The sequence below is a fragment of the Crocodylus siamensis genome, chromosome 10 (assembly GCF_052110815.1).
Source record: "Crocodylus siamensis isolate JL-2025a chromosome 10, ASM5211081v1, whole genome shotgun sequence".
NCBI lineage: Eukaryota > Metazoa > Chordata > Crocodylia > Crocodylidae > Crocodylus > Crocodylus siamensis.
Window position 1 is genome coordinate 48,874,684 of NC_143404.1, and position 23,422 is coordinate 48,898,105.

General features: G+C 46.0%; 1 protein-coding gene across 11 annotated transcripts in view; it reads left to right on the top strand.

Annotated features, from left to right (window-relative positions):
* RALY (RALY heterogeneous nuclear ribonucleoprotein) overlaps positions 1–23,422 on the top strand; it is a 437,215-nt gene that overhangs the window by 336,329 nt on the left and 77,464 nt on the right. Inside the window, exon 1 of one of the 11 annotated variants that reach the window (XM_090064610.1) lies at positions 22,353–22,373. The exons of the other annotated variants lie outside the window; for them this stretch is intronic. The gene's annotated coding sequence lies outside the window, so the exon portion shown is untranslated. Of the gene's footprint in view, positions 1–22,352; positions 22,374–23,422 lie in introns of those variants that run through there. 11 annotated transcript variants of the gene reach the window in all.

Below are 23,422 nucleotides of genomic sequence, written 5' to 3' on the forward strand. Positions count from 1 at the left end.
GATGGGTCCGTGTGGTGAGAGCCTCTTGTTTCCCCCTGCCCTTCCTCCTTCCCCTGCCCCCCTGATGGCAGTGGGGCTGGGGAGAGATTCTTTGCTGGCTCCCCCTCCCTGAGGCTGACAGCAGGGGACTGGGGTCATATGCTGGGCAATTAGGGATGGCCCCAGCTTAGCTGTGTTCAGCTGCCCTCGGCAATGCCCGGCACACTGGGAGGCATGTGGGAGCACCCACCACCTTCTAGCCCCCCCCAGTTCAGACATCTGCCTTCTCCTCCCACTGAAGGGTATGTTCCATTTGCTCCCAATCCAATCTATGCAGTTTAGAGAAACCCACATCGATTGTACTGATTCTGCCTTGGGCTTTTTTAATGTCTGTACTTAGCCACAATGTTTTGGACAGGGCAGTGACAGGAATTTAAGACTAGGTTGTGCCTCCCTTGCATTCTCAGGCAACCACTTATCCAAAAGATCCTCAAGTTCATGCACTTTGACCCCTCACGCACAACACAAACCAACCTATGACAAAAATAGCTTGCAACAAGTAGAGAGCATGGGGAGGTAAGGGTACTGCCACTGCCCCGCCATTGCAAAGGCAAATACATAATAATAAATAATAATAATTAATTATTTTAATTCATTAAAATAATCTATGCTCCAGTGATCCTAAAATGAAGGACATACCCCCACGCTACAGAGGAAGGTAAAAACCCCACAATCTTTGCCAATCTGAGGTATGGCATTCTGAGGTGAAGGAATACTAGCACTCTACTGGCAAAGGTCTTTGTTTTGTAAGGAAGAAGGGACATAATGGTTTCAGCATGGCAGAGATGCTACTCTGCTTCCTGCATAACCAGAGAAGCAACAAGTGGTGCTGGGGTTTGCATCTGTACCTTAATCTCCAAAAGAAAGTGGGGCATTAGTCTTGTGTTATTTGTGCTTACCATTGAATACTCCCCCAGCAGTAGTAATGCTGTCTTTTACAGGGCATTTACTTATATCAGTTCATGGCTGTTACAAAAACTTACATTCACTGGTTTCTTTTCCAATATATATAACATGCACTACTGCAGAAGAAAGAGAGCAGTAAAGTAGACTGACCACAGTTCTCAAGCACTTACCACTAATGTTCCCTCTAAGGAGTAGCGATCTGTGAGCACGTCGCCTTGGTCTGGCGTGGGAGACTTATCGAAGGGGGCTGGTGGGGCTGGAGGCCGGGGGCTGGGGCCTGGAGGCCGGAGGCTGGGGGCCATGGGCTAGAGCTGAAAGGCCGGGGACTGGAGCTGGGGGCCAGAGGCTGGAGCTGGGGGCTGGAGGCTGGGGCTGGGGGCCGAGGGCCAGAGGCTGGACCTGTGGGCTGCAGGCTGGAGCTGGGGGCTGCAGGCTGGGGCCGGCGGCCAGAGGCTGGAGCTGGGGGTTGCAGGCTGGAGCTGGGGGCTGCAGGCTGAGGCCGGGGGCTGCAGGCTGGGGCCGGGGGCCGGAGGCTGGAGCTGGGAGCTGCAGGCTGAGGCCGGGGGCTGCAGGCTGGGGCCGGGGGCCGGAGGCTGGAGCTGGGGGCTGCAGGCTGGGGACTGGAGCCGCTGCCTGCCCCAAGTGAGGCTCCGCTGGCTCCAGGACACTGCGAGACACCCCCCCCCCCCCGAGGCCGCGCAGGGGAGCAGAGCAGTGTCCTGGAGCTGGCAGAGCCTCACTGGGGCGGGCAGCAGCTCCACCCCGAGGTGAGGCAAGGCAGGGACGTGGCTGAGGCAGGGGCTGGCACGGGCTCCACCAGCTCCAGGGAAGTGCTCCATGCAGGGGAGCGGAGCACTTCCCCGGAGTCAGCGGACCCCATGCCAGGCTCCCGCCCCCACCTCTCCTGGTGCACAGCCTTGAAAATGCTGTGCGTGGCCACTCTTCTAGCTGTGCACGGCCACACACGCGCGCACCTTAGAGGGAACCTTGCTTACCACCAACCACCAGAGTTCCCCTGAATGAGGAATCCTTGCCTCCTCCTAATCCTGAGCCATCGAAGAATTTTCAGTCCTCCACTTGTCCAAACTCCCAAGAAAAGAAGGGTATTGCAACATGTCCAGAAGGAGAGTGGAGTGGGCCTCTGAAAGGCATTCTACATGAAGGGCCTTTTACAGTGAATACAGCTCCACTCTAGTTAGTGTCTGTTCTTATGTTACTACATCATCATGTAGCTACGGAGCAGAGACACAATCCTGCACAATACTTGGCCACTTTGTTGCACAAGGGGCCGTTGGAGCTCCTGGAGGCTAAGTTCCAGTTTGGTCCCCAGAAGTGAGTCACACCACAAGCCACAGAGACAAAACCTTTATTGCTTGCAAGCAGGTCGGCCTGGAGTCATGAGACTCAGATCAAAGCCGACCCCGAGTGCCTATTCTTCATCGCTTATATACCTCATTACAGAGTACTGGAATTTTCCATTAGCACAGGCATACTTTAAGCCAACATAGTTGAGAAACTCGGGACCTTTTCAACTGTAAGTCTGTGGTTTGCATTTTCACACATCAGGACGGAGAAACAAGTTGCAGGTGCTTCCTAAGTACTGGGGCTGGAATCTTGCAATGGTGACAACGTGGTCTAGAGCCAGGGCAGAGCCACAATCCGCTGCTTGCATGGTCCTGCCTCGATGAGTGGGAGCAGATCGCAGCTCCGTCCCAGCTCCAAACTACCCCTGCAAGATCCCAGCCCCAGAGCAGCTCCCTGTTCAGTCAGGCACGCTGACAGTGCTGCTGGGGCTGGTCTTAATGGAAACCCCTTGCGCTGTCCTACTGCTGGGGTCTCCACGAAAACTCACCACAGCAATGCGGGCAGGGACTGCTGGGAAATGGAGTCTGCCACAGGCCCAATCTGAACCATGGGCTGGACTTTGCCTGCCTCTGTTCTAATGCCTTTCAGAGGCCCAATTTGCAGCCAGCTAGGAAGTGGACACAGCAAATGGGGTCTTTTAACTTAAACTTTAGTTTCTGTTATTTCCAGCTTGTTTGGTTTATTTGAAATTCCCCAAAAGGCAGTGCCAGTCTCACAGAATCAGTTTAATAACTCTTATATCTTTGTTTTCCTGTCTTCTTTTTTTTTAATAACTTTTTGGTCCCCTGACAACCTCTCCCCAGGAAGTTTGAGTGCATCAGATCTGCTTTCCCAAAAGACCAAAGGACTGTTTTATGCTCTTCTGTATTTCTGATTTGCTCTAGTTATTGAACTGCACAAGAGTGAGAAGGGTCTTTTCATCCTCTGGGAGAGAAGCTGAGACCCTCTAGCTTTCTGGGAAGGAATTGTTGGAAACTAAGAAGTTATTAAAAAGATTGCAGTGCTTGTTTTAGTTATTAAACTAATGCTTTGGAACTTGGCTCTGTTACTTGGGGAATTGCTCTGCAAATCGCTTTGAGCTCTTTCGGGAAGAATGACTGGCACCAGAGATAGGTTTTTGGATTTTTTTAAGTGTGTGTTTGAGTGTACACATGTGTTTGTCTGCCTGCTGTGTATATTTCTCTATTACTACGAATATTGTGGCTGTGTAATCAGAAAGTCCCTCTGCTGTGTGTTTTTTTTTTCTAAAACCTCTACCTACTGCTTTTCTACTCAAAGATTGTATTGTCCAGTAATCACTCAAAGCTAAGTGGTCTGACAGCTGTGTGCTCCTTTCAGTGTCTGTGCTCTTACCGGTCAAGACTGCTCAATATAACAACCAGTTCCTAGTGAATCATGCTAAAACCCCTTACAAATACAATTCCCTTCATTTTCCCTTACCAGTGAAGCGTAACAATAATAACAGCTGATAAACAACATTAACATAGTACAGAATTACAAGTACTAGTACCTGGTGCTTTAAATTCATTCATTGAAATATTCTCTATTATACCCTGTGTTATGTGGACCCGTAAATCTCTTCTAAGGTGTCTGTCCTGCTTTTGTCATTCTGTTAATACTGTGCCAACACCTCCCTGGAAGCATCACCGGACGAAGTAGTTTTGAGTTTGTTGTCATAGCCCCTCAGGACTAGGACTTTTTACATTTTTGTTGGTATTGTTCAGTTTCTCAGATATTTTAGAAAAACTGGCATGGCATACCACACAGAGGCATAACAGGGCAATTCTATACCCTGGGAAGCAGCAACACATGGGGCAGTGCTAACTGTAACACTGCTCCCACTGCTGGAACAGCAGCCACTAACTGCAGTGGTGACTATTTTTATGCTCCCCTCAGTTACACTATTCTTCCCACATCCATCATTGGGCATCTTAGACTCTTTTTGCACGAGAGTGCTTACAGATTCCTTGTTCAGGCATCAAGATTAGACAGAAATTTCTGTGTATAGTTCACCAGTCCAATGAATCTTTGGACCTCTTCCTTTTCTGTTGGGCCAGGCATGTTTCCTGGGGTTGCTGTGATCAACCCATACGCTTGCTGCATTGGCTTCTATCCAGGTAGATTGTTTTTGTTGGCTATAATCTGTATTTGAATTTGTTAAACTTTATCCAGGAGCTCTGACTCATTTCAAAACTGCTTGGAACCTCTGGCAATTAGGGGTGCACAAAGTGGGTCCTATTCGATTTGGATTCAGCCCAAATCAGGGACAGTGATTCAATTCGTTGATTTGGATCACTGTCCCTGGTTCAATTCAGCCAACTTGGAATCTCAAGATTTGATGCTAATTCAGAGAATCAGCAATTTGGACATAGACACAGCTTTAAATGTTTTTCCTACATACCTTGATGTAACAGGTGTGGCTTGTGAATACTGCAATGCTGGGGCACAAGGAGCATCCCACAGGAGTGCCAGAGGGCCCTCCATGTGCTCAGCAGTGAACCTGGAAGTGGACTGGAAGCACTTCTGGTCCACTTCCAGGTCTGCTGGGGAGCGTGTGCCCTCCCCCCCGCAGACCTCCCAGCTTGGTGATCGGCCACAGGGGGACTCCAGGTGCCCCCCCACCCCAAAACGCTCCCCGGTAGACCCAGAAGTATTTTGCCCAGGGGCTGAGTGGTCAAGTGACAGCTGAGTAGTCAAGTGACTCACTTAGGAAACTGGACATCTGGGTATTTCTGTTCTACCCAGAAGTCTATGCAATCATAATATAGTCCAGCGAATGTGCTCAGTAAGGACATGCAGGGGGAATGTAGCTCTCTGGGATTCAAATAAGTGCCAAAAATGCAGTTGTATGGCTAGGTGCCATTTAAGGCTGATGAAGGTGACATATTCCCATAGGGCATTTTTACACATGCTTCAAGGGTGAGGGAGTGGGGAGGGCAGCGCTTTAATTAGAATGGCTCTGAGAGCCGCTCTAATTAAAGTGCCACCACATCTCATGTATCAGCTTTCCTAAGCTTAAAAATGGCAGTGGAGGCATTTGAACTAAAGCTCGTTCAATGATATTTAGCTCAAATGCCCTCACCACCATTTTTAAGCATGGGGAGGCTGATACATGAGATGCAGGAGGCTGCTGGGGCACAGTAATTGCTATGCTACAGCAGACTTAATTAATTGAATCTGCTCCAATGCGCTTCAAGTCCAGGACGTTGGAGGAGCCTCTACGCTCATGTATAGTCACCCTTAGCAAGGATTAGGTCAACACTGAGTTTCACTTATCTGCAATATCCACCCACTTGTTTACCTATATCTTTTCTTTCATTGCTAACGTTACTGTTTCTGGGATTATCTTGGCCTGCACACCCATGTAAAAACTGCAATTAATACATGTTGCCTTTGCTTTCATATGGTTTAGTGCATTCATTTGTTGTGTATTGCTTGAGCAGTGCTCTTACAAATTCCTCTCTCCTAATGCTATTGTTGTCATCTTTATCCAGGCATGGCATGCTCAGTTTGCACTTTGAAACTCCTGCAAAGTGACATCATTGATTGCGTTTCTTATATCTTTGTCCAAACTTCAAGCATTCTCTTGGCTTGTGGTGTTTGCATAGCATGTACTGTTTGTTTGAGAGACACCAGGGTGGAGCTCCTTGTATGTTTCTTCCTCAGGATTTTTTTGAAACAATTTTGGATTCTCTGTTGTGTCTAATCACCATCTCGTCTTTTATCAGGAACTGTTTCCTCTCTCTTCTGACCCCAAATCGCTAGTGCGGCTCCTCCACTTTAGATCCTCAGATTCTGTAGTGCCCCTTTTCTGGTGCACTCTCTGATAAAAACACATCTTTGATTTCAATGAGTGCAGCACTCTTCATATTTCTGTAATACAGTTTTATAGCCATCCTCCTCTGCCTGAGCTAACTGGAAACTAGTAAAAGCATCAAGTGCTTCAGAAATAGCTACTGTCTGACATAAGACTCCCTTCTGACTGCCTTCCCTTTTGCAGGCACCCATTGGTTGCAGATACAGGGAATTACAGTACAGGGAATTACAGAGAATTAAACCTTCTCCAATTGTCCTCCATATTTCTGGAGAGTTTCAGCTTTAATGAGATTTTTTTATTGCTCCACTCTTCCACTCAAGGAAGAGTTTACTTAGTTCACCTTATACCTGACCCAATGTATTGTTCAGTAATGATTGAGCACAGGAATTTGTGAGCGGTCTGCTTCATTCAGTGTCTGATCCCATAACATGTATCCCTTCTTGTGACAACCAGTTACAACTTGCTCATGTCAGAACCTCTTAAAGGTGCAATTGTACACAGAGACCATAGCAGATGAAAAGAATGCCATGATGTATTAACTTGACACAAGAAAATAGCCAGATCTGCAAAAGCTGAGCAATGGGACAAGAAGGGATATGGCTTACGTATGGGGCAGCACTGAAAGTGTGTTTTATCTCATACTAGAGTAAAAAAGGCAGTTAAAGTAAAAATAAACCATGCTGCATGGTTTATTTTATCTTAAATGATGGAACGCATGAGAGTATAGAGCCAGGCTTTGCCATCCATGTTTAATCTTTGTCCTTAGATCATGTAATCAGCACAATGATGAGTAATTCTAGTGCTGAAGCACGTGGATGATACCTCAAGCCAAAGGCATAGCAACTGTGCAGCAAACCAAAAGGGTGCAATGGTCTCTAATGTCACTTTTCATAAATACTGATCCTGAAAGCCAAACTTCCAGGACTGACATTATCATTGATACTTTGGCCATGCTGACTGGCCTCTTAGGTGCTGTCACTCTGGAAGTACCACTTTCTGTGTAATGCAAGGGAAAGTGGTATCAGAAGAAAGAAATTGTGGGTCATTCAAGGCAAAGTCCTTGTAGATCTTCAAAATTGTTGGTCAAAAAGTGACACTCAGAGGCAGAAATTCAGAAAGCTTCCTCATATCTCTGTGAAGAACTGTAGCTTTAAGAAGCTCTGATAAGCCAGTTGGAAATCACCAATTATGTAGCAACTCCCATTCTGCAATGCTGATCAATTAGAAAACTTAACCAATCATATGTTTGTAAACTTTTGAGAGGTACTTGAGACCTGACATTATCTTAGTGGACCTCATCAAACAGACAATGCTGCAATGATGGATAATCTATTAAAAGAAGCCAGGGTTGGTTTTTATTGATTATTCTTGAAGAAAAAGAGGATGTTGTTAAGGATCCTGTATGTCAAGTTGCAGTTCAAAGGGGTCAAGGTCTGAAAAGCTCTGAGTTAAGGTATAGAAGATCAGTCTAGATAGGTAGGAAAAATGTAGATATTGATCAGAACTGCTTAGATCTCCTACGTCTGTGAAACTGGATTAGAGTTCTGACCATAGCAGGCTTTCTTGAACTCCAGTAGGACCTTTCACTGGTGGATCTCAAAGCACCGTAACCATATCACAATATCTCTTTGTGGTGCGTATGTTCCAGTGTTCCCAATGTGCAGTTCACTAAGGCAAGGAGAAATTAAGTGACTTGAGTAAGGTCACACAGTGAGTCAGTGGCCAAGTCAAGTGTAAACTCAGGAACCCTGACTTCCTGGACTCTTACATTAAATTGACACATAGAGACGGTTGCTTCAGGATAGACTGGAGATACCTTTGCAGCAGCCTTTCTCCAGGCATTAAGATGCTTTTATTCTAACTGCAACACATTTCAGGCCAAATTCTGCCTGAGGTGTTTACAGAAATGGCACACTGAAGCAGAATTAAACCTCCCTTCTGGAGCATGAGCTATCTACAGTCAGTGAAAGAATTTGATGACTATGGAACCTATCAATCTCAGAGTCCTCCGTGATGAGCTTTTATTTTTTAATTCATCTCTGTGTATAAATTCTCTGGAAAACTTAAGTTGTGAGAAACTTGCTATTGAACCAAGAAACCAGGTACAAGATGAAAAATCATGTTTCCCACTTGTGAACAACCATGATAAGAAGGAAATAACAGTCAGGCTGTGTGTTGTCTTTGCACTGAAATAAAAAGAGCTTTCTGCAAAGAGGGAGAGATGGATTTTTTTGCCTTTTTCCTTGACAGTTCATCACTAAAACTGAGGCCTCTGAGGGCTTTGGACACCTGGCTCTCAATTAAATAGCTAATCTGTGAAGCAAAGCACTTACAGAGGGAAGGAAAAATAGCTTATCAAGAAAACCAGCTCTAGCCCTAGGCTGTTACTGAATTGAATATCAATATTTTTAAGGGATTCTTGCACATTAGTGACAGCAGTGACCATGACATTGTTTCAGGCAGTGATATTCTAATCTGGAGGACAGGGAAAATGCGGCTGGTGGAGTCACTCTGTCAAGGGAAGTCGGCATGCTTCTGAGAGCTGTATATGGCCCCATTGAGCCAGAGGTGTGTTCAGCCTGGTAACACTGCTTTTCCCCTGGCAGAGAACTTAATGAGAGAGCTCAGAGTGACTGCTCATTGCTACTAATCACTTTGGTGGCTTCCCCAAGCTTGGAAAGCAAGAACTGATACCAGGGCTGCTTGACCTTTAGGGGATACAAAGCTAAATTAATCTCATGTTAATTTCTTCAGTCCCTGCCTTGGTGAACAAGCTTCTTCCTGACATGTTTAATTGGGCATGAAATCTATTGGGAGTTTCAGTCCCAGGTCCAGGATTACAGCACAAGCAGGGGAATGCTTTTATTTTATGAAGTTGTGGGCTCCTAATCCCTCCCCCCTCACTTTCCCTGCTATTCCAATGCTGTCTGCCACAAGAACAGCATGCCTTTTCTAGAATCCAGGAGGTAAAAGTTAATGGCGATTAAATAAATTCAAGCATCAGGAGGAAAGGCAGTCTGGTCAATGGCTGACAGGGAGAAGGTTAACTTTCTACGACAGGATTTCCAGCAAAGCTCGTCAGCCACAGTTGAAATGAGAACTAATGAGGCCCAGTCCATCACAGTGCCACACCTTCCCCATTTACATCAGTGAACAGGCAGTGTAAAACTAAATCAGCCTTTTGCAGGAACCTAATACATGGCAATTACAAAATGGCAACAGCTTTTAGGAAGTATGTAAAAATAACACAGTATATTTCTTCATTGCTACCAGCTGCCATAGGTTTGCTTGTAAGAGTGTGATTCTTCCCAGTAGTGTCTATTTGTCCTCATGTTGTTAGCAGCCACAGCTCAGAAGCAGCTATATACAGCCATTCCTTAGACTTTTTCTGTTATTGTGGCAATGCTCATGTTAAGCCATAGCCAGTGCCCAGGTGTTTTCAGCTCCTCATTTACTTAATCCTACAAATCCCAAGCAAACTCAGATCATGAGAATGGCATTGAAAGCATGTAATTTTAAAAAATAATGCATTTGGGTCGTTTTATTCATTTTATGTCCTTGGAGCATTTTGGTGGGTTACATCCTCAAGCTTTCCTCTGCAACCACAAAAGCTAGACGTTTACTTTTGAGGGTTTTCTTTAAATGGGAAAACTGGGATTCTCACATAATCACGTGACACCCAGAGCTGGTGCTTTAAGAGAAATATCAAATCTGATGAGAGTCATAATACAGCCATGTGAGCTGATAAACCTTTTTTTTCACTAAGCAAAATAGCTCAGTGTGGTTCTCTGCCTCTGGATATTACTGTTTCTATAACTGTTCTTCACAATGGAACAAAATATCTCTCACATGGGACCAGACTGTGTTGTCCATTACACCAGTGTAATTCCAGACTAGCCCCCCTGATGTCAGCTGAGCTTCCTTTTATTGGTGCAAATAGAGCTGAGCACTGAGTTTAGTCATATTGTAACCTGAACTGATTATGAAAATATTTTACATCAATTATCCACATTGAGCAACATGTCAACTGGCATGTTAGCAAACAAGTGTTTAAAAAGGCTTTAAAGATTTTTTTTTAAATTAGCTTTTCAGCTGGGAATTTTAAAAAATCTTCACTCAAGTGACTAAACACTCTGCAGGTGCTTCCAACAGAAACTTCAGGATAATTGCTCAACAAAAGTAAATATTACCTTTTATTAACTGTCTACCAGGCAAGATCTATTTTATCCTGATTGCAGTGTTTACAGATCAGGGAGGAACACATACACACATGCAGGTGCACATATACATGCTTTTCTTGAGCAGGAATTAATGGTGTAATGGTCTGGACATATTAGCTACCTTGAGATAATGAACAGTTTCTCAGAGACACATTACACTTAGACCAAACTAAAACTGTGGAAAAGTAAGTAATGTTCAAATTAAAATGTGCTGTGAGCAGCCCCAGGTTAAGAGTTAATACCATTTTTTGCCTGCACAGCTTTGACTTGCTATTAGATGGCTGGTAAGCAAGGATGTAGTTAGGAGCCAGGACTCTTGGGCTTGATCCCTGTTTTAGCTGTGGCGGAGTACAGAATACTTGGAGCAGAGCATCCTGGGATGCTGGAGGACTGCAGATTCCTCATATTATTTCAGTAAAGCAGACTGAAGTTATCCAAATACGAACAGGTAGCATGGCTCAATGTTAACCCTTGCCTGAAGTGACATAACTCTGAGTAGCTCAGAGGTACTTAGCATGAGTTAACGAGTTTTAAAGTTTGGACATTCAGAGTTTAATTACTGTTAGTATGGTCGAAATATAATGTGCAATTTCATGTTGTCAACTGTTGCAGTTTTATTCCAAGTCTAATAATACTTAGTACTTTTCTTAAAGTTCCAGTTCCTGGAATCACAAGAATCTTTTTTCATTCTCAAGGGCCATGTCTACACGATGCTGACTGTACAGTCATTACTGTGCAGTAATCTGAGTTACTACACAGTTGCATCGACAAGCAGCTTTTTTGGGATGCTGACTGCGCAGTAGCCTGGGACTACTGTGCAGTAGCATTGTGTCATGCGTAGACTGTGCAGTCAGTGTCTCATGTAGACATGGCCAAGCAGTCTGTTTGTAGATCTCACAGATGGGAAGGAAAAGCTTGAAAATATGCCCCATTTCTGTCCCACCTGCCCCCGCTGCCCTCCACCCCCATCATATGAACCCCCAAAGCAAAGAAAAAAGACCTGGTATTTATTATTATGGAAAAATTCTCATGATTTCTAAGTCAATTTCATAATTCTAGGGAATAGGGAGGCTCATTATGTTCAATGTGTAAAATCAGCAGTGCTGATTTCATAAACTCTAGTCAAATAAGACAAAGCATGCTAAAGTAATCAAGCCAGACTTATGCTAAGAGGCATGGCTTCTATTCCTGGTTCTGCCACAGATTTCCATCTGTCACCAGGTAAGTCCTTCCTTCTTCTGTGCTTCAATTTCTTGTCTAGAAAATCAGTATGGAGTACTTGTCTGTCTTTATACAGCTCTTTGAGAAGTTGTTGAACACTGCCAGTATAAGTGCCAAGTAGGATTATCATGTGTATATTCCACCTTTCTGTTTCTTCTTCCTTTCTAAAAAAATCAAGTCTTATATGCTTCGGTCCAATGTCTAGTTCAGAAAGGCATAATGGTTATGAAAACACATCATCACATGAATACACTTGTATTCATTATAATACTAATATAGAAGCACTAGTAAGCATGTCTGCAGCATACACCTTTCTAATCAAACCTATCACCAAGATTCCCTGTTCTTTTTCAAGCTAGGATTTCCACTGGCTTTTTACTCAGCATATCAAAGAGTGAATAGCTTGATAAGATGCTGCACAATAGACAGACTTTCTGGAGAGCTGTATTTTTTTGAATGGAAGAAACAGTAAGTCAACATGGTTGACACAGAGCTGAATTTAGTCTGCATACAGTGTATAAGGCTCACATTGCTAGAATGCAATTAGGTGATGCATGAAATATTAATATGTGATGATTAACATTTTTTCCCAGTTGTTACAGTAAAGGGGCACTAAGTGGTGTGAAATGAATATTATGTGTAAAAAAGCCATCAGTGACATGTCTGAAAAGGGGGAAAGAACATGTTGTTTCTGGCTATGACAAGCTAGTATGGGCAACCTTCACAACAGCCAAATGTATTCCATAGGCTTTTTTGTACAGTGATCATCCCAAAACATCTTATAAATTGTTAGTTAAGACCTATCCAGGTTGGCATTATTAACTCAGAAGAAAAAGACTTACCCTAAATCTCACAGCAAGTCAGTGCTAGAAGCCAGGAGTCCTGACTCCCTGCCACCTGCTCTAACCGTTAGACTCAACTCCCTAAGCTAGAAACAGAATCCAGAAGTATGCTTGCTTTCTACAGGTTTGATCCAAGATCTGAGGCTATTCATCCATATCTACTTTGACAGGAATGCATTGATAGGCAGGTTACACTCATGTAGTACCTCACTTGAAATATCAATGGACATCCGTCATCTTTGGTGGCTCCCTCCCAAGTCTAATCAGTGGCTTCACCATGCTGCGGCCTGTCCTTGAGTTCACCATCTAGTGCCTGAGCAAGAGCATTTGCTTGCCGTCCAGATGTTTCTCAAGCTATATCTTATTCTTCTGTGAAACTTTAACTCCTGGACAACCTCTGCAAAGAGGAGCAATCACAGGGGAATCAGACTGGGGTAGTATCTTCTTGAGCTGCAAGAAGATATGATACATTGCAGCAACCTTAATACCTGGAGCCCAGAAAACCTAGGAGAGAGAGCTAGTCACAAGGTAGAAAGAAAAGTTTAGACAGAATGGGGTTCCTGAGGGATAAGCAGAGTGAGCACAGCTCCTCCCCTCCCGCTCCCTGGTTGCTGCAAAATATGGCCCATGGGCCAGATCCAGCCCATGAAGCCATTCTATCTGGCCAATGGGGCCCCTAAAAAATTTAGAAAATTAATATTTATCTGCCCTTGGTTCCTGTCAAAAATGTTGGGAACCAAGGGCAGTGGGACCCAGGGGAAGCCCGGCAGGCTTCCACAACAGCAGGGCCTGCCCAACCCTGCCCCACCAGCTGAAAGCCCCAGCAGGGGCTTCTGGCTTGGGGGCACGTGGCTGCCCAGCACCGGAACCGCAGGTAGGTGGAAGGAGGAAGGTCAGAGGGGGACCCCGGGCAGGGAAGGAGCCCAGGGAAAAGCTGAGCATGGTGGGGGGAAAAGAGGCCCCTCACCCACCCCATGGCCAGCATCCCATGCTGCAGCCACTCACAGCCTGCCTGGGGCTACCTTTGCCTCTTCCAGACAGCCCTGTGTGGGCTGCAAGTGGCTGCAGCAAGGAGCACCTGCCACCGGGTGGACGAGGGGCCTCTTTTCCCCCCCTGCATTTAGTGTTTCCCCAGACTCCTTTCCAGTGCAGAGGAAAACAGCCCCTCACCCACCCCATGGCCAATGCTCCCTGCTGCAGCCGCTCGCAGCCCCCATGGGGCTGTCTGGAGCAGGCACAGGCAGCCCCAGCCAGGCTGTGAGCGGCTGCAGCATGGGTTGCTGGCCACGTGGTGGGTTAAGGGGCCGCTTCCCCCCACACACACACATTCAGCACCACCATGTAACCCAGCCCCACTGCCAACCCGGGCCCCATGCCAGCTCCAGGCTCGCCCATCGGGGTTGCACATGGCGACAGCAGCTGCAGCACCCCCGCTTGCCACAGCGGGCAGTGTTTGCCACCGCTGCCTGTGGGCTGCCCAGCATGCAAGCTCTGGGCAGGCAGCAGCAGCCAATGCTGCCCAGTGTGGCAAGCGGGGGGGCCGCAGCTTCTGCCACCAATGAGTGAGCCTGGAGCCAGTGGGGCCTAGGCTGACAGCGGGTTGGGTTACAAGCTGGTGCTGAGAGCAGGAAAAATGGCCCCTCATTCACCCCATGGCCAGCGCCCTGTGCTTTAGCTGCTTGCAGCCCATGTGGGGCTGCCTGTGCCTGCTCCAGACAGCCCCATGTGGGCTGCAAGTGCCAGGCCATAGGGTGGGCAAGGGGCCACTTTTCCCTGTGCTCAGCACCAGCTCTTTCCCTGCCAGTGAGTGTGTGGTCGGGGCTGTGTGCTGCCCTCCACCTGTACAACAGGGCTGGGGGGCACTGGGAGTGAGCAGGTGCGGGAACCAGTGGGAACACAGGGCCCACACTGGTGTCCCAGGCCCAGTGCCAGTGGGGCCCAGAGCTGGGTGTCAAGAGCATGGGGTCCCAGCTGGCAGGGGCTCTATGGAGCTAGGCCAGCCCCCCCGCTGGTGCAGCCCAGCCCAGCTCCACAGACCCCTGCCAGCCTGTGCCCCACTTTGGGCCCCACCGGTACTGGCCCTGGAATATTGGTCCCAAGATGGTGACCTGGGGGTGGGGCACTTACCCATGCAGCCCTCAACAGCCTGCCAAAACTGGGTAAGCGGCCCTGGGGAGGAAGAACCTGTGTCACAATCAGTGTATGTAAAGTATCGTGTAAATTCATGAGAATGGGTTGATGAGGTGGGAGCGAGGTGTGACCAGCTGAGAGCCTGGACTCAACAGATTGAGGTGAAAAGTGGAGGAACAGTACAGGCAGGTAAGGGAGAAACAATTATAAAGGCCCAGAAGTTAGTGGAACAGAGGAGTGGGGTGAGAGCTGCAAGGGAGTGAGAATCTCTGAGTTCTGTGAAGCACGTTGAAGTGCCAAGAAGTAGGGCAACTAGTTATGGGGCCAACATGAAATGGAGACCTCAGATTCCCTGCTACAGTGGTGATGGAGACAACCCAGACATCTGGACAGGTGAGAGTTGCTGTGGGTTGCTAAGCAGAAGGTAAAATGGCAACTGCTTAAAGAGTAAGCTGGCAGAGGGAATGATGTGCCATGAGGTTAGAGAAGCTGGATGGGGACTGGAATGGAGATAGTATGATGAAGCCCTACAGGAAAATCAAGCCAATAGAATGAAAGGATTTGGAAATAAGGGGCAGTAGATCAATGAAAAGAGCAGACAATGGGTCCTGAGTACATGGACTGCTGAATTCTCTGTGAATCACAGGTTTGTTATGGTTGGCAGTTTCACACTAAGAGTTACAATAATCAGGCTACTGAGAGAGGGGAATGGATAGATAAAGACTCAGAGAGAGCAAATTCCAGGGACCCATCTATCTGGAGTGGCATGCTACTCTTTCCTGGTCATCTAAGTGGCTATTTTTGGACATCTACAGAGCATTTTTGACCAATACATGTCCAGGCATCTTCTGTTCCTGGACTCAGATCCCTGCATGGTCACACCTGGACAACTATGTGGTCACACCAACTGAAGATGTGCATTAGCAGCCATAGCCCATATACAGGCCCCTGGTGGACGTGTAGTAGACTTAGATTCCTGGAGTCATCCAGAGTCCATGACCACTAGACGTCGACTTATCCTCAGGAGTAGAAAGGGCTGTGTTCCTCTTCTGCCACATAGCTTAGTGGCTAAGGCACTCACCTGAGATTCTGGAGACCCTGAGCTCCCCTCAGCAGGGGGGCTTGAACTAGGGAATCTTTTATTTGCTTTCTAGCACAGCACACAAACCACCAACCCACAGGTCAGGCCTTACTCACTGCTTTTTCTAGTGCTTCTTTTAAGCCTGAGCCACTAATATGTCATTGGGGAAAAAATGGATGGAGGCTAAGGCAGAGAGGATTTTCTGCCTCATTGGGTGTCTACATGTGCCGTTAGTGGCTTGTGATGTAACAAACTCTGGCATAGTTTGCACCAGAGTTAACTCCTGGGTACAGTATCTATAAGTGTACCCAGGAGTGCAGCAGTTTGAGCCAGGGCAGAGCAACCCCAAGCTGGCAACAGGCTTGGGGAGGGTCAGGCCTGGGCTCCAGGTCATGGCATCAGGGACTGACTGGGGCACAAGAGTGCTCAAAGAACAGAGCTCTGTGACTAGGCAGCAGCCAGGGGTCTGGGCTCCTGCTGCCAGGGCTGACCAGGTGTAATTTATGCCCAGTCAGCCCAGGCAATTTATGCCTGGGTCGGGACAGCATTTATGCCTGTGTTTAGGTTCTGTTATTTTTGCTGCTGCAATTTAGTATTGTCCCTGACAGTACTATCCTACAGTGGCAAGAAATAGTTTACTGAGGTCTAACAGCATTGTAGCATTGCATGTGTAGAGTGTGATGCTTTACACCCCAGCAAATTAGTCTACCATACAGTTAAGTGCATGTGTAGATGCACCCATTAAGAACAAGAAGAATTAAATTGTCTTGCAAGACATAGATGCCTGCTAGGAGCAAGAACTCCAGCTAAAATAAAGCCCCTTCCTTTCTAGGGCAGGAGCCACATTACTGAGCACGCACTGTCTGGATTACTGTCTTCCCTATCGTGGCTGCCCAGGGGGTTAGATTAAAAAGGAGCAGCAGCCTGGATAATGGCTGGCTTGTGGTGAGCCATGCTGTGAAATCTGAGATCCAGGTTTAAAACTTTTCTGAGTGAGGGGCCCTTAGGACTGTGGACTTCCTAAGTAAGTGCCACTGAGCTGGTTGGGGGAAAAGGTGGAAGTACGCTCTCTCTCCATTTTTTTGTTGCCTCCAGTCTGTGCAGTTATGTAATAATTCACACACAAAAGCTACTTTTCAAGAACAGCTCTGAATGTGTAAGTACCCAAAGTGGCTTGTAGATGACAAATAGATAGAATCTACCCTAGGAGGATTTGGCCGGCATTTCACAGCTCTGTCACTGGCACGCCACAAGCTCCAGAGCAAGGCACTCTGCTTCTCTTTGCCTCAGTTTCCTCTTCTATAAAATGAGGCAAATCATGACTACCCATCCCTATAAACACCTGTGAGAACTAGAGATGAAACATGCAATATAAGTACTAATTTATCACTACCTTATGTATTAAATTAAGGTAATTTAATCGACAGAGACTAATGGCTTCATCCAGTAGCAGCATTCCTGCAGTAAGCTATCTTGTCTCCAATAGACCCCTGTTTTGAAATACACTCACACTTTGGGCCAGATCCATCGACTTCAGGGGAGCTGCACTAGCTTGTACCATCTGCAGTTCTGACTCTTTAGCTTCAATGAAGTGGCATTGATTTACACCAGTAAAGACCCTGGCCCATCGGTTGAAGTGGAGTTGCACCCATTCCATTTCAATGGAAGTGTACTGGTTTACACTGGCTGGAGTTGTGGTGCACTATTTCTGCAGGCATGCTATAATTAGTACAGTACTCTTTTTTCCAGATATTCTTTGTACTGCGGCAGCTTAGCCCACATTCCTCCCACACTGTCTTGAAGAGCTCAGCTTGCTGACGTTATTAGTGTTTACAGATGCAAACAGCTGGTCAGAGATTCGTACATTTGTAAATATCACTGTTTTGGGCTCATTAGAATTTAGAAAGCACTTAGACAAATAGTTACCTGAAGTTTCCTAAGCTGACATTTGAGATACTGGCATTACACATTTTCCAGAGACAGGGCTGGGGGTTATAAGCAAGATTTTATTTTATTTCATGCTATTCAGTTTTCAGGTTGGCAGTGAGGGCTCTGGTCATAGATCCCAGGCTCCCTAAGACAAATGAGCCTTGACCAGGAAATCTGAAGAGGCATTATCTGAGCAGGGTGGAAGTGATAATTAACCAGTATCTAGTACTAACCACATGCTAAACAGTTGATTCTAAAGGCCCCATGAGGGTTACTTTGAAGTATGAGACTAAGGACAGAAGCATGTACGAATAACAGTCACCAAATGGGCTAGTAATTTTCTGCCCATTCTACCCAGTGGCTGCACAATGCAATGAGATTCCTGCCTACATGCAACACCCACAGCCAGCCCTGGCATGCACCTCGCTGGTGTGAGGTGGCTAATGGCACTGATCCTGCCATACCTTTCTTACAAAGCAAATAAGGCCTAAGAGGGTGCAGACAGACACAATGTTGAAATGTTTCAAACAGCTCTGAAATGCCTTTGAAAGGCTGCTATTCATTTTGGCCAGGATAGATTCGGTTGGGGCATGACTTTCTTGGCCCACCTTTTCTAGGGTCTTCCTTAAGAGAGGCAAGCAGGTCTTCTCTGAATAGGGCTGCTTGGACATCTTGGTAGCTGCTTCAGATTCCTTGTGGAGTCATGTGACCATCAGCCCAAGACTTTCGACCAGAGGCAACGTGAGCAGGGTGCAGGGCCCAAGGCAAATCACCCCATGTGGGTCTGATCCCACTCTGATCCCAGCCCCGAAGAAGTGGCGGGGGTGGGGGCACATGGGTAGTGAGCAGCTGGATGCGGAGCCACTACTCCGTCCAGCTCTGCAGGGGCCCCCAAAGTGTGGGGTCTGGGGCAGTTGCCCCGATTCACCCCCCTTCCCCCCTAGGGATAGCCCTGCCTTCGACACATATACCTATGCAAGAGTATGGAGGAGTGGAGGCTTCCCTAAACCTACCATCCCCACTTTAGACCATTGAGACAGAATCCAATGCCAGACTGAGTCCAGATGTGCAGTGCCTCAAAGGTTGTAGCTTCTGGCAAAGAGCAACAGATTAGAGCTGCTGCTGACTGCCTAATGCCTCCGTGAGGGGGTGTTTCTGTCAGGGTAATGTCCCTTAGCCTTCCTCCAACCAAGGGATAACCACAAGGCAGTGGGGGCTATGGTTTTGAGGTGCCCTATACTCTCCTTACTCAGGAGCTGCAACATCATGGTATTCTATAGGAGCTACCTTGCCATGAGTAGCCCCACCATGTTGCCACCAGGCCCTCCAGTCAGATGCAGTTTACAATCATACCCAAGACCTAAGGCTGACATACAGGTTGGGTAAAATGACAACAACATACCTGGAGGAAGCAGGTACTATTTTGCATTAATTTGTTCTACCCTACATCTGTATGGCAGGTTGGTCCTCCAGCAACCCACAATGCAGTGCTGTCCACCCACCACATCCCAGCATCCAGACTGCTCTGTTCCCTCTCCTGTACCACTGCTTACAGCACTTTGGGTGCTCAGGGATCCCGAGTTCCCAGCACTCTGGATACTAAGGGCCTCACTGCTCTGCAGAACTGGAAGACTGGAGAACTGTCAACTCACCTGCTGGAATCAGGAGATGCTGCAATGCAAAGAGGCATGGGGTAGGGAGTGGAGCAAACACCAGGCTAACCAGGTTAGCTTGGGTTTTTAATTGCGCTTAGCTATTCGTATGTACAGAGTACATGTAGACACACTGAGGCTAGGTTGGGCATTTGTGCTTTTCTAAACTAACTCCAAAGAATCTGTTTCATAAAATCCCTGGTGAGTCCCACCACCTTCATTCCTGAAGGATGGTACATCCCTTTATAGAAACAGGCTCCCCACCCTTCCAATTCACGTTAGGTATGAAGAGCTCAGGAGCATCTTTCCCTGTCCTTGCAGAATTGGTGCACATTCAAAGGTGAACATTAAAAATGATTGGGGCTCAATAAATGCTTATGTGTAAGAGATTGAAAAGATGTCATTGTTTATCCTAAGAAAGTGATAGATAAGAGGGGATACATATAAGTTAATATTAATTAATAATGAACTGGTTGGAGAAGAGGGATGAGGAGTGTTCTGGCGGTCTGAGTTCCAGTCCAGTTCTGAACTTCTGCTGAAGGCTACTTCTCTTAATCCATCAACTGACCCAGTTATAAATTGTCCCTGGTTATTCAGCCCGGGAAGTCAAAGTGAGCTAGACATGATGCTAGTTACATCACTTTCTTGTTTGCTGTGGCCTTCAGAAACTGGTGCATCTTAATCACATCGACCAGGCTGTTAGGTTTGGAAGGAGCTTCCTTCTTGCCTAAAAGAGGTACAGCAAGGTATTTCTGTTCATCCTACTCTGCAACATAAGGACAAAAGAGCATTCAGTGGAACAATTCAAAGTGGATAAAAGAAAACACTTCTCTTTACAATGTGCAGTTAGATCATGGAACTCACTGCAACCAGCTATCATTGAAACCAAAAGAATAGCAGGATTCAAAAGTAGTCAGAAAAGTACATGGATAATAAATACAAAACCCCTCTAATTATTGGGGTTTAAGAAGAATCTTTCCCTTGGGATCAACTAACTGTAACAACCATGTAGAACAGGGATTCACACACCTCCCTTTGACGCATCTGGAGTTATCCACTGTCATAGGCAAAATACTAAACTAACTGGATCATCTGATCCAGTCTGGCAACTCTTATGTTTCTAATTAATGCCAGAGGAAATCCTGTGACACACATGCAAGCATGCATGCATGCACACATGTTCTAGATGGATCAAATTCAGACCACTTACCACCCCTTCAGTTCATCCAGGCCACTGAGCAGCTGCCAAACTATAAGGAAAGGGTTTATGGCAAATAAAGTTTCCTGAAAATACTGCCATAGAGAGAGAAAAGGAGTTCAGACTGTCACTATAGCTGTTTTAATACAATGTTGGAGAGTGCCTGAGCATGTCACGCTACAATGCATGAGACACGGTGAAGGTCACGGTTCCTCATATACTATTCCCAGCGACCCATTATACTCCCCAGTTGATAGCTGAGGAAGTCCTATTGATCAATTCCCTGGGACTGCTCACATGTGAGGAAAATACTTTCTCTCCTTGCTGCTGTGAGTGGCATTTCTCCTACAGCAATAACTTTTCATCAGGGACAGAGACAAAAGGTTGATCGATTGCGTGGTTCAAATCATTTAAGAATATACCAGTATCTTCCGTTTAATTCTCCAGAGATCCTAGAGAATGGCTAATAGCCAAGTCCTTCCTTTGGCTGAATAACCCAACGTACAGTTTACAGTGAGGGTGTCACCCAATAATTGAAAACTAAATAAATGTAATAGCTTTGTGGTAAACTGACCTAGGAACTGGGAACAGACAAACAAATTTACTAAGTTAAAAGGGTTGGGGAGATTTGCCACAAATCAGATGATCTGTACTAACTGTGTCTGCTCTCTTCTGCAATAAGGAAAAGCTAAATTCCAATAATTTATTCCTGAATTAATTAATTGAAGTTTAATTTTCACTTACTGTAGGATGACAGCTGACACACTAACTGTTACCCTGGCACTATGGAGCCCCTCTGCCTTTTAACTCAGTATAATTTGTTTCTCCACACCTAGATTCTCCTCTAACATACAGGGGTAAATCAAAAGTAACTAGAGGGTCCAGTAGACTTATACCATTTGTATGCTAGTTTGAGGGAAATCAGAAGCCTACAAGTAAGAAACGAGATGGGGAAGTTCCCAAGAATATTAATCCCAAGCATTAAAAACACCACAGGCTCCAAGATGTAGGGTTATTGGATAAAACAACTGTTGTGGCATTTGCAATAGCAACATGATGTGTTAACGCTGAGATTCTGATCTCAGTAACAGTGGTGTGGTTGTGGAATCACTCTCCTGATGACAATGTAGTTAGTTCAGAGCTATTGGTTTAAACAAGGTCAGAAAATCTGGACTCTTGTTTGTTGGATCTAGTATGCTCAGTTTGGCCCAAACCAGCACTCACTAAAGTAAGCAAGGAGTTCTGCTATTAGCTTCAGTGGGAACAAGATGAGTTTATTTTTTAACTGATTTTGGCAGCTCAAAACTGAGAGCTGCTATTCAGTATCAGGACACGCATACTCAGAGCAGCAACCATGTAAGCTTCCTTTGCATCATGTGTACTCCCATCCTGCTCTGGGATCTTCTGACATTATCAGCATGGGTCCAAATAAGTAACAGGCTTTCTTCTTGTTTTTCTTTTATCATGCATGCCTGTCTATCAAAAATCAGCTTCAGAAAGCCCTTGTGAACGCTTCTTTCACAAGTGCTTAAGGAAGCTTTTGGAGATCAGCATTTGTTCTCCATTGACTTGGTCTCCTGATTTCTTTCTCATGCTCTTCTCCACTGGGCCTGTTAGAAGACATTTTTGTTCCCTAATCAACTCACAGGCAGGTTTGTCCTTGCTTTTGAGATGAGCAGAAATAGGAACAGGCCCAAATTTTCAAAAGTGGTCTCAGTGGATGCTCAGCAGTTTATGTAAAACAGGCCCAAGATGTCTCGCACTGAACATCCAAACTTAGAAAGCACTTGAAAATGCTTGGCTGTCATGTGTCTGTTCCTTAGTGTCTGCATCTCTGCAACAAGGATAATCATACTTATCTGTACAAAGTACTTTGGGAGCTACTTATTATTTATTATTTGTATTACAGTACCAGCTCAGGCCCCACTGTGCTACGCACTGTGCAAACATATAACACAGAAAGAGTCAGTGTGGTAAGTTTTTATTGTTATTCTTTGGGGCTGGGATTTCAAAGGACGTAAGGAAGTTTGGCATCCAGCTTCCCAGGATGTGGATGACTGACGTCTTTAGGTTCCTGTGAAAATCCCACCATTTTTTTTTCCAGGGATTTTCAGATATTATGTCTCAGCCAAGAACCACTTTAAAAAATATCTCTGGCTATTTTAATCTGTAGGAGTGAAAAGAAAAATGTAATGATACTGTCCTCAGACAAAGTCTAACTTCTTTGCAATTGAATTTAGAAGGAAGATCATTTCCAGTTTCAATGGTAAGTTAATAGAATCATAGAGGTTAGAGATGGAAAAGATTTATTAGGCTATTGAATGTCTCCCCTCCCCCACCACACACACGCATCCTTGAAGACTTGTTCCCTATTGCATATTTCCAAGTGCTGTGTATAGTCTGGTTTTAAATAAGGAAAAGATTTCATAGATTTCATAGACATTAGGGCTGGAAGGGACCTCGGGAGATCATCGAGTCCAGCCCCCTGCCCAAAGGGCAGGAAGTCAGCTGGGGTCATAGGATCCCAGCAAGATAAGCATCCAATTTACTCTTGAAGGTGTTCAATGTAGGTGCTTGAACCACCTCCGCTGGCAGACTGTTCCAGACCTTGGGGGCTCGGACAGTAAAGAAATTCTTCCTTATGTCCAGCCTGAAACGGTCTTGCAGGAGTTCGTGACCATTCGACCTCGTCATCCCTTCGGGCGCTCTGGTGAACAGACGTTCCCCCAGATCCTGGTGGTCACCCCTGATAAACTTATAGGTGGCCATCAGATCACCCCTCAGCCTACGCTTTTCCAGGCTAAAGAGTCCCATGGCTCTCAGCCTGTCATCGTAAGATCTGTTTTCCTGACCTCTGATCATGCGCGTGGCTCTCCTCTGGACTCTCTCAAGCTTCTCCACATCCTTTTTGAATTGTGGAGCCCAAAACTGGACGCAGTACTCCAGCTGCGGCCTCACCAAGGCCGAGTACAAGGGGAGAATGACGACCCGGGATTTGCTCGAGAAGCATCTATGGATGCAT